This window comes from Candoia aspera, chromosome 5 (assembly GCF_035149785.1).
Source record: "Candoia aspera isolate rCanAsp1 chromosome 5, rCanAsp1.hap2, whole genome shotgun sequence".
Taxonomy (NCBI): domain Eukaryota; kingdom Metazoa; phylum Chordata; class Lepidosauria; order Squamata; family Boidae; genus Candoia; species Candoia aspera.
In genome coordinates, this window is record NC_086157.1 from 61,839,975 (window position 1) to 61,852,168 (window position 12,194).

Here is a 12,194-nt window from a genome sequence, read left to right on the forward strand (position 1 = left end):
ACATACCTTGGCATCTGAATGTCTTTTCTAAGGCCTTCATTGCTACTCAACCCAATGCTAGTTTGTGGTGTATTTCTTGACTGCTAGTTCCTTTATTGTTGATGGTTGATCCTAAAAGGCAGACACTATCTACCACTTCAGTATCATCACTGTTAATTCTAAGGCTTGTTGCTGTACTTGTCATTACATTGGTTTTCTTTAAATTTAATCCTAATTCCATTTTTTCACTGTGCTCCTTGATTTTTATTACTACAGTTTGTAGATCATTTGCATTTTTTTAATCTTACAGAGTAGTGTCATCAGCATAGCACAGGTTATTGATGTTTCTTCCTTCATTTTCAAAACCATCCTCATCTTCTTCCAATCCAGCTTCCCTTAATACAGTATATATTCAGCATATAAATTGAATAAATAAGGGAAGAGTATACAGTCTTTTCTCTCACTTTTGCCAATCTGGAGCCAGTCAATTTCACCATGTTCTGCCCATACTGTGGCTTCCTGACCTGTGTACAGTTTTGCATTAGAACAATGAGATGTTCTGGGATTCTTAATTTCTAAAAGACATTCCACAGCTTGACATGACTGACGCAGTTGAAGGCTTTTCTATAAATCAATGAAGCACATGAATAGTTTTTGGTATTATTTGGCTTTCTCAATTATCCAGTGTACATTAGTAATTATGTCTCATGTTCCTAGGCCTTTTCTAAAGCCAGCTTGCACATTTGGCCATTGCCACCCTACCCATGTAATTTTAATCTGCATTGGATAACCCTAAGGATTACTTTGTTAACATGTGAAATTAAGGATATTGTAAAATAGTTTGCATACTCCTTTCTTTGTATTGATATTGTAGATAGATGTCTTCCAATCTGTGGGCCACTATGTCATTCTCCAGATTTGCTAGCGTAGCTTGGTTTCAGCCCTTACTGATTTTTCTTCTGTTGCTTGCCATATTTATGTAGATATTCCATCAATTCATATGAGTCAGCTCATAAGAGTTGGTAATGACTGGAATGCTGATCTAACTTCATCTTCTAATACTTGAGGTTCTCCTTAGGTGCCTTGAATGTTGATATCTGCTGTTCAGAATTTCAGAATACTCCTTCCATCTTCATTTGATCTTCTTTGAAACAGTTACTATCCATCCATTGGTTCCTTTAGCATAACAATTCAAAGTTGTAACCTCCTTCTGAGTTCGGAGATCTTTTGGAAGACTTTCCTGCTTTTCCATATCTGTTTCCATCTTCAACATCTGTACCGGTTTTGTTGTAATAGTGCTTCTTGTATATTCCAACAACTGTCTGAAATAGTTTGTGAAGCTCCTTCCTGAGATCATTTTCTTGGCTTCTCTTCTCTTCTTGGTAATTTCTATAGTTTGTTCTGACACTCAATTTTTTGTGTTTCTTGATCTATGGCAGGCTGTTTTCATCCTTAATAAATTCTTAGAGTTCAGTCTACTAGTTCCCAAATAATGAAGTTCAGGACTTCAAAGCAATTTCTGATTTTCTCCTTTGAAATGGTGGGCACGTGCTCAAGATCCTATGGTAGAAATGGATTGGCTTTCTTCTTCTGCTTTAACTTAACTTGGAATTTGCACATGAGCAACTCATGAACTCTACCACATTCAGCCCGTGGCCATGTCTTTGTTGTTATAACTGAGTTCTTCCACCTCCATCTAACAATATAGTCAACTTGATTTCTGTGTATTCCATCTGGTAATGTCCATGAACATAGGTGTCATATTGACAGAAACGTTCTTTTTTAAAATAATAATTTTTATGGAAGTTTACAGATACAAAGATGAAAAGCTAATACAAATGAAGAAAAAATAAAAAGTAAAAATAAAAAAGTGCAGAGAAAAAGAAAAAAAAATAAAGATATAACTTCCCCATCCACCAAGACAAATACAATTTCAGTAACTTATCACCTTCTCTGATATTTCAACAAAAGATCTCTTCTTCCCATATCTCATCTCTTATATATACACAAATTATAAATCCTTGTCATTCAGTCCCAATCAGCAAAAGTCCATTAATAGTTACCAGAAATAACAACATATATATTTAACCTTAATCAAATAGATCGGTTTTATATTCCTTTACTTTACTTTTAACACAGTAACTTATCACTTTGTCTAAAAATACAGCAAAATAATCTCTTCTTCCCATATCTTATCTCTTATCTATAATCAAATCTTTAAAGCCTCATCACTTTGGTCCTAGTAAAAAAAAAGCCCATTTACCAGAAACAACAATATATATATGTTAACCTTGATAAAATAAACCAACTTTGTATTCCTTCTATTTACTTTTTAAAATCTTGATCTTTAGCCCCTTTAAATAGTCTCCCAAAAGTTGATTTCATATCATTTTCTCTTTGTCTCTTCTCAGAAAGTCCTTCATAAGTTTAACATGTCTCTTTTGTAAATCCAAGATAAGAAAGTTATCCAAGTCACTCTTCTGATTTATTATTTGTATGTCTCCTTTAATTATTAAGACATCAGCTGGTTTCATTTGTAAATCCAGTATAGCATTTTTTTTCCATATCATCCCTGTGGCCTGTCATTTTTAAATCCACTTTCAGATCCCCATTTGAATCAGCCTCAGTCTCTGTTTTGTCCAGTAAAATCTGTTCCTTTTCTATAACCTCTTTTAAATATGTTTTTATAATAGCAGACAATTTAAGAATAATTTTTGAGTGCATTGTTCCCAAATATCCTTGAATTCTTCCAGAGTCAAATATTTTTGCTCCATTCTCTATGAATGGGTCTCTTTTCCTTTAATTATAATCTTTAGTTCTTTTCGGTTCTCTCTAGTGCCCAGCCTTCAAAGCCCCCTCTTATCTTGTTTTCTTTCTAATCAAAACACTTTCCCACAGGAAGGTTTCTTACAGTTAGTTTCAAATTCTTCATATATGTATTTTTTATAAAAATTTAAACAAGACATAGGAAGGGTTATTATAATTAATTTCAAAATCTTATTTCAGGTTCCTCTGGTCCCTTAATCTGTTTATAACTTCCAAAATTGTTTTAATCATCCTTTTGCTGTTTATTAAAAAAAATATTTGTTAAGTCCTTAAACTTGCATGAAACTTCTTTCATCAAGGATAGAAGGAAAATCACCCAGTGTAATGAAACTTGCCTTTCTGAAGGTTCTTAATATCCAAAAAGCCATTAACAAGCAATTTCAAGATTAAGAAAGGAAGTACGTCCATGTTGTTGTTTATTCGTTTAGTCGCTTCCGACTCTTCGTGACTTCATGGACCAGCCCATGCCAGAGCTTCCTGTCGGTCGTCAACACCCCCAGCTCCCCCAGGGATGAGTCAGTCACCTCTAGAATATCATCCATCCACCTTGCCCTTGGTCGGCCCCTCTTCCCTTTGCCCTCCACTCTCACTAGCATCAGCATCTTCTCCAGGGTGTCCTGTCTTCTCATTATGTGGCCAAAGTATTTCAGTTTGGCCTTTAATATCATTCCCTCAAGTGAGCAGTCTGGCTTTATTTCCTGGAGGATGGACTGGTTTGATCTTCTGGCAGTCCAAGGCACTCTCAGGATTTTCCTCCAACACCACAGTTCAAAAGCATCTATCTTCCTTCTCTCAGCCTTCCTTATGGTCCAGCTCTCGCAGCCATATGTTACTACCGGAACACCATTGCTTTAACTATGCGGACCTTTGTTGTCAGTGTGATGTCTCTGCTCTTAACTATTTTATCGAGATTTGTCATTGCTCTTCTCCCAAGGATTAAGCGTCTTCTGATTTCCTGACTGCAGTCAGCATCTGCAGTAATATTTTGCACCTAGAAATACAAAGTCTTTCACTGCTTCTACATTTTCTCCCTCTATTTGCCAGTTATCAATCAGGCTGGCTGCCATAATCTTGGTTTTTTTGAGGTTTAGCTGCAAGCCAGCTTTTGCACTTTCTTCTTTCACCTTCATCATAAGGCTCCTCAGTTCCTCTTCGCTTTCAGCCATCAAAGTGGTATCATCTGCATATCTGAGATTGTTAATGTTTCTTCCAGCGATTTTAACTCCAGCCTTGGATTCCTCAAGCCCAGCACGTTGCGTGATGTGTATGTCCATAGACGTATGTATGTCCATAGAGGGTCCGAATCATGGCTTGGGTAAAGATGATGATCCCTCAGCTCCCAGTGCTCTAAAACCTTCCAGAGACTGCTGTCTTATGGTCTCCTTACAGGGAGCTACTGTATGGAGCACTTGTGGGCAATCCTGGTCCTCTCCTTGCTCCAGAGAGGAATTCTAAGGAGACAATCCATTCACCAGCTCTTTGTTCTGCCACAGCCAACTCCACTCTCACAGAGCCATCTTCAGTCCACCATTGCTTCCCTGGAAGTCGACAGAGATGTTCAATTAATGGAATTAAGCCAGGCATTCAGGAAACTTAACCAGCCACCCAATAAGATGGCAAGCTCATACTTGCATACAACCATCCAACCTGAAGCAGATTCTCATAAGGCAAGAAACAATAGAACAATGATGCTAACGTGGGAACCAGAACCTGCAATAAGCCCAGATGTCTATTTTGTCCCACATTTAGACCTACAGCACCATCACAGGCTCCAACAACTTCATACACAAAATGGCACCTTCACATGCTTTTCCTCTAATGTAATATATGCTATCGTCTGCCAGCAATGGCCACTGGATTCTACCTAGGGCAAACAGGCCAGATATACAAAAGAATTAATGGACATCAGGACTCAAAAAAGGGCAAAGGGGTATCAAAGCATTTCAGCCTCCCAGGGCACTCCATTAGACATCTAAAAGTAGCCATAATGGAAAAAAGAAATTTTGCAGGACAATTGAATGACAAATTGGTGAACTCAAGTACATCAAATGCTTTCAAGCTATCTACAGATAGTCCTTGTTTAGTGAGTGCCTTGGACAGTGACCATTTGCAGTTATGATGGTAATGAAAATAACTTTGTGACCAATGCCTGCATTTATTACCTTTGCGGTGTCTCTCTCTGACATGTGTTTGTCATTATAGTCAGTGTGCGTTGTCCTGTGTCTGACCCATTTTTTTCTCCCCCCCCTCCCACCATCTCTTACTGAACTGCTTTTCTCCACAGCACAGCAGGTCTCTAAAAAGGCCTCACAGCAAGTTAACAAGCTCAACTCTATGACCTGAATTAGTTGATTGGAACCCTCAGTAGGGCTGTGATGCTGTCTGACACTGACAAGGGCCTAATCAATTTCACTGACTTTGTTTGGCTTTTGCTTGCGGGAAGGAGCTTGCTGCCACAAGTGCACTAGGTAAACAGCTGGACTAGCGCATTCCTTCTGGTGTGTATTCCCCATTGTGTGCCTGCTTACTCTCTTGTAATCCCTTCTGCTCCAATGAATGTAAATACAAACTTTAATTCTCGTCTTGCGAATTATCCCAGTGCTGGGTGAGCATTCCAAAGGGCAGAGGAATGGGGGAAAGAAAGGAGAAGAAAGGTCCCCGAGTCATTTTCTGACTCCTTGGGGGATGCTGCTTTTGTGACATTTTCTTGGCAGACTATAGAGCGGGGTGGTTTGCCACTGCCTGTCCCAGTCATAATTACCTTTCCCCCAAGCAAGCTGGGTACTCATTTGACTGACCTCGGAAGGATGGAAAGCTGAGTTGACCTGAGCCGGCTTCCTGAGAAACCAACTTCTGCTGGGATTGAACTCGGGTCATGGGGAGAGTTTTGTTTGCAATACTGCCACCTACCACTCTGCGCCACACGAGAGTGCCTATAATTGTTGCTATGATATTTGCCCTTTTACCCAGCTTCCACGTTCTGGGATCTATTTGGACTGATCTGGCTGTTTGGGATTGTATCCTTCTGATGCTGTAAAGCAGAGGAAAGCTGAAGTAAAATCGTAAGCACAGGCAAAGTCACGTGATTTTTCACTTAGTGACTGCTCCCCTTAATGACGTAGTTGCCAATCCCAACTGTGGTTGCTAAACGAGGACTACCTGTATGAAGTTCTCAACACAATAGATTTTAACACATTACAATTGTTATGTGATAAGGTATTTGTAATCTGTCTCACTGTAGCCTGCATTTGCGTAAGTACTTTGTCCTCTCCTCCTTCCCTAATACCACCACCCCATTCCTCATCCCAGTTTAAATCCTACATAAGTTTAGCCATTCTGTTTTATCTCACAATGTGAGTTGTAGCTCATGAAAGTTTATGCCTTTTAATAAAATATATTAGTCTGGAAAGGTACTACCAAGCAGACTCCTTCTGATTTTTGGCTACTATAGACAGTGCTGCTCCTACAGTGTCTGCTGAAAGATGGGAAGCAACACTTAAGATATCAGAATATTGTAAATTAGTCTAGTGAAGTATTGAAGTATTCCTCCAGGTTTTTCTGAAGTACAGTTTCCATACTCTCTCACCATATGCCATATTGCCTTGGAATTGTTTAGCAATACCTGGAGGTCCACAGACCTGTACTAGACAGAGAAGATTCTGTCTCATCACCAGTGTCAACATGTGTTTCAGCTTTAATCCAGGTACTTTCTGAATGGTAGAAGGGCACAATTTTTTCCTTTGCCTCTAGGCAGTAAACCATTGCAGGATGGCCTTGATACATTGTGAGAAACAACTATTCAAATTACAATAAAATTACTTATTTTCATTCTTATTGAAAGCCTATCTTCCGTAGCATTCAAAGTTTGTTCTGTTTGTTTATACAAATCAGTAATTTCTTGTAATGGAAATATTTGCATATAGAGGTAGCAAAACAAAAAACAAAACAAAAAACCCACCACCAACTATCGTCCTCTTTAGTTCTAAAACAAGCTGTCTATAATCAGAAAGGTTGACCCACAATGCCCGGGCAAGACATAAAAGCATTATATTTTCATTGGCAAATGTTCTTTGTGGCTGAGTTCTCATTTAGCCTAAACAAAGTCACGCAGAAGATGCTACAGAACTTTCAGACTAAAGACAATTTCTTTAAAAAATTATGGTGATCTTCATCCTCGATGGAAAGAAGCCATAAGCAAGACTGGGAATAATTACTAGCCAAGCCCGTCATTCATTTTCAAAGGGTGTCCTTCTGCCAACTACAGCTATTGGATAGTTCAGTGACAGAGATAGAGAAACCAGGGTATATCTACTTCTAGTTGGTTGGTTGTGTTTTTATTTCCACTGATTCAGACCCTGTTTATTTTTATTGCTAGCAGGCCAAATAGTTTGTTCAATTCTCACTGTCCCAGTTCAGACAGCAACTGAGTTCCATAACATTTGGCTTTGTGGACTGAACACAAACACTGGGCTGACACATTCCCCCATTTCCTTTATCTTATTGCAATAGTTTTCTTTTTAAAACCTAAAGAGTAGTTTAAATTCTGACTACAATCCTGGCTTAGACATCAGGATCAAATGGTAGTTTAACAAACTGAACAGTATTCCATTAAAGTATGAGAAGTAAAACGCAGAATAAATTTTCATTCACAAATCAGTCCTTAAATTTCTGGGACTTCAGATATGTTGGACATAAACTCTCACACTTTGGAGTTGCATATAGCCATGTGCAAAGTATGTAAATGGATCTGATAATAAAGACTGTCTTAGAGGTATGGGGATACTAACTCATCTTGTCTGCCTCCTGAGGAATCTGTATAACAACCAAGTAGCAATGCTAAGAACAGACCACGGAACAACGGACTGGTTTAAGATTGGGAAAGGAGTACGACAGGGCTGTATACTCTCACCCTACCTATTCAACTTGTACACAGAACACATCATGCGATGTGCTGGGCTTGAAGAATCCAAGGCTGGAGTTAAAATCGCTGGAAGAAACATTAACAATCTCAGATATGCAGATGATACCACTTTGATGGCTGAAAGTGAAGAGGAACTGAGGAGCCTTATGATGAAGGTGAAAGAAGAAAGTGCAAAAGCTGGCTTGCAGCTAAACCTCAAAAAAACCAAGATTATGGCAACCAGCTTGATTGATAACTGGCAAATAGAGGGAGAAAACGTAGAAGCAGTGAAAGACTTTGTATTCCTACGTGCGAAGATTACTGCAGATGCTGACTGCAGTCAGGAAATCAGAAGATGCTTAATCCTTGGGAGAAGAGCAATGACAAATCTCAATAAAATAGTTAAGAGCAGAGAAATCATGCTGACAACAAAGGTCCGCATAGTTAAAGCAATGGTATTCCCAGTAGTAACATATGGCTACGAAAGGCTGAGAAAAGGAAGATAGATGCTTTGGAATTGTGTTGTTGGAGGAAAATCCTGAGAGTGCCTTGGACTGCAAGAAGATCAAACCAGTCCATCCTCCAGGAAATAAAGCCAGACTGCTCACTTGAGGGAATGATATTAAAGGCCAAACTGAAATACTTTGGCCACATAATGAGAAGACAGGACAGCCTGGAGAAGATGCTGATGCTAGGGAAAGTGGAAGGCAAAAGGAAGAGGGGCTGACCAAGGGCAAGATGGATAGATGATATTCTAGAGGTGATGGACTTGTCCCTGGGGGAGCTGGGGGTGTTGACGACCGACAGGAAGTTCTGGCATGGGCTGGTCCATGAAGTCACGAAGAGTTGGAAGCGACTGAACAAATAAACAACAACAATAAAGACTGTCCTTTGCTTCTTCTATGCTATCACTGCTAGTTGCAGATGGGTAGAAAATAATCTCAGTCATTTCAGAGGTGATACAGAACATAATCTCCCGAAACATAACTCCTAATAATCATATTTTGTCAAGGGAAAATGGAGGGGGAGAGCAAGAGATTTTTATGATTATTTAATATTTAATATTGGAAAGGAAGTCAAAACTTTGAGGATTTTTTTTAAAGAAGAGGAGAAGGATATCCATGCACTGATACTGATGAAGTTCTAATACAAACTTATAAACTTAAATATAAACTTATTTTGTAAAAGATTGTATGTCCTGAGCATTTATTGAAAATGGGTTTTCTGAGAAACTCAGGCACAGAATGGAAGTTTTAAATTATCATGCTGTTATTTAGTCATTGCAATTATTATATTAAACAGTATAAAATTGTTCGGTGACATTAGAATATTTAAAACATAAGCCACTTTTTCCTGGTATAAGAAAGATAGGGAGCAGGAAAATACGAATTGGCATGGAAATGGTTTATGACAGGTAAATAGTAGCTTTAGGGCTCTCATTCTTTACCCATCAAATTCAAGCTCTGCTGGTGTGCTATTATTTGCATTAGGGTGAGATATACAAATATTAGCAAATTGAATACCCTTTATCTTCCATGCCTAGAAATAATTAACATGGAATTTATTTATTTAAATCTTTAAACAATCTTCAGCCTGATGTCCTCCAGAAAGCATTAGACTACGACTCCTATTTATATGGAAATCACAGAACATGTAGTTCAACAGGTATGGTGGATACCTGGCTAGAAAAGAGTACCTTCAAGAAGATGGCTCTAAATCAATGAACCTGTCATTGAAAGGAGGGACTATACCAGTTTTGTATTCTGATTATTCAGTACCAGAGTACCTTACAAACTCCCAGTTATCTGAATATACTGTAAAGAGAAGTTGGCCCGTGGAGAACAGACGCATGCGAGGAGGGAGTGTTATTGTATTCCAACCTACATGCATTCACCCCTGATTATATAAGAATGAGGGGAAAATGAAAAAGTAATAAAACAAGGTATAAAGAATCCATAAGTATCAAATTTAACATGTGTAAAAACACTGCCTTGCTAGCTTTACTAACAATAGCTCTAACAGGATCCACACCAACCTTTTCCTCTTGGTCTCTAGAAATGCTAGGAATTAAACTTGGGATCTTAAAACCGCAGAATATTAATCTTTTCTTTTTATTCTGGTACATTTCATGTTGCTTTGGCGATTATCTTAAAATTCTAAGCTATAGCCATGTTAATATGAAATGCAGGGCCACAGACATTTTGAAACAAAGGAAAAGATTCAGTGCCATGTGCAGAAGGTATTTCTTACTTTAGCAGCACTATCAGGATAAAATCTACCACACCTGAGGACAGCAAGCTAGTTTGAAGGAAATGGAGGTACATAACTGGATATATGACATGTATACCATTCCCCCTCATGTGACAGGGAAAGGACCAACAAGTTGCCTCCTAAAGCGGTTGCCTCGATCAGCCTAAGGGTAAGGCGGTCTGTAGGCTGCACGTACTGAAATGGTTAAACTGTAAGTCAAACTGTAAGTTTTTAAACAGGATTAAATGAATTAATGTCAGATAAGACTATCAACAGCTATTCATTGTGATTATCTTTGATAGTGGAGGTCATATTCTTCTGAAACCTAATTACTCTGGAGCACAAGGGGGTTGCTACTGTGATCCTGTCCTACTTGCAGTCTTCCTATGGGTGGGAATGTAATGCTAGACTAGATGAGCCTGGGCCTTATCCAGCAAACTTTTTGTACATACATGAAAGTGCTATATTATAATCTTGAGACTTTGTTTTAAAAAGCTCTTTGCTAAGTTTTTCTTTCATTATTTATGTACAATAGCAGCCAAGGACTTGACAGTTCATGGGAAAAGCTGCATGAAGCATGTCAAAAGAATTCAAGAATGGCTTGCATCATCTGCAGGAGTATGGAAGTGATAAAAGCAGCCCAACTGTTGCTTTGCACATAGTATAGTTATGCTTTGGCAGATGATTAAGTTGAAAAGCATTTCAAATGTCTCCTATTCAACATATATTCAGTTGTTCTTATTTAGGTCCAAGGCTAGTAGGATTGGACGGATTCCTACTGCATGTTATTTCATTTATTTTTCTCATAGTTCTCCTTAGTCTTTTGCTAACCTTAACTGTCATGTTACTAATTATATATTTCTTTATAAAGTTGGTGGGTTGTTTCTGTACTTTAAGGCAACCAAAATGAAATAAAATTCAGCAAAGCTTTTTTTTTAAAAAAAAAACAATTTGTTAAAACTGGTCATAAGCAACATTAAAAATGCATTATGGGTAAAATAATGCTTTCACACCCCACACAATTAGCAGTGGCAGTGAAAAGAAATAATTATTTAACAAGGATGTTTTCTTGGGGGTGAAGATCCCCAGTTTGAAATTACATTGCTCAATTTCTGCTGTGCCACTTACCATCAGAATCCTGGTCATGTGCTTCCTTCAAGACACATAGTTTGAGGAAGAACAGGGAAACACATTTAATTTGAAAGGCTAAAATGGTTTCCACGAACACAAAAAGAGTGTAATATTTGCAGAGCAAGTACCAGAAAAAAATTGAGCATAGTCAACCTTTCTGATTGCACAGGGCTGTTTCCATAGATCTCTACTCCTAGATTCTAAGACCACATTCAGCACAGTCTTGGCCATATGCACAGCTCTGTACTAGTTTTCATTCAAGATTAACAACCATGGAGCCAGGAAAATGCCCTTTTTTCAGCTTAGGGATCTAAAGGGCTGCAGGATGTTTGTCTATTCTAACCTATTGATATAATAGATAGACAGAAAAAAAAATGAACCCTTTTGAAAGCTTTGGGGGCCAGGGGTCAGAGTTCCAGCAGCAGCATGACATTTCATTAAAATAATAAAAAGTAAGTTCTGCCCCTTATGTACTTGCATGTGATGACTGTGTGGATTTCACATCATGATGCTGCAATGCACATTTTATCCTTTGCCCTTCTGAAGATGCCCTTATCTGGGGTGTCCTGGGGTGACAGATCCTGAACTATTTAAGGGTTTTGGTTTAAAAAAAATATACAGAGACTCAATTAGAATGACACAGTTCTGAAGATGTATGCCCTGCACTGCCACTTTAATTAATGTTCTGTCAGCATATGTGGCATCAGTGTGAATTTCACATCTCAACATCCATGTACACATTAAACCAAGCTAAAATGTGGCTTCTGTTGTTTTATATTTAACATTTTAGGTAAATTCATCCAATTATGGTTTATCCAATCAGCCATGATTCCACAACCATGCTACATGAGCTACATTGGCTAGTAGTAGACTTCTGGGTGCAATTCAAGTTGCTGGTTGTCACCTTTAAAGCCTTACATGGCAGGGGGTCAGGTTACTTGTGGGACTGCCTCTCCCTGATAGTTTCTGCCTGTCCTACCAGATCTGGCAAAGTGGCTTTGCTCTAGGTCCCTTCTGTGAGGCAATGTCACCTGATGTGGTCTAGTAAGCAGATTTTCTCTGTCATGGTGTCTGCCCTATGGAACAGCATACCCCCAGAAATATGGAC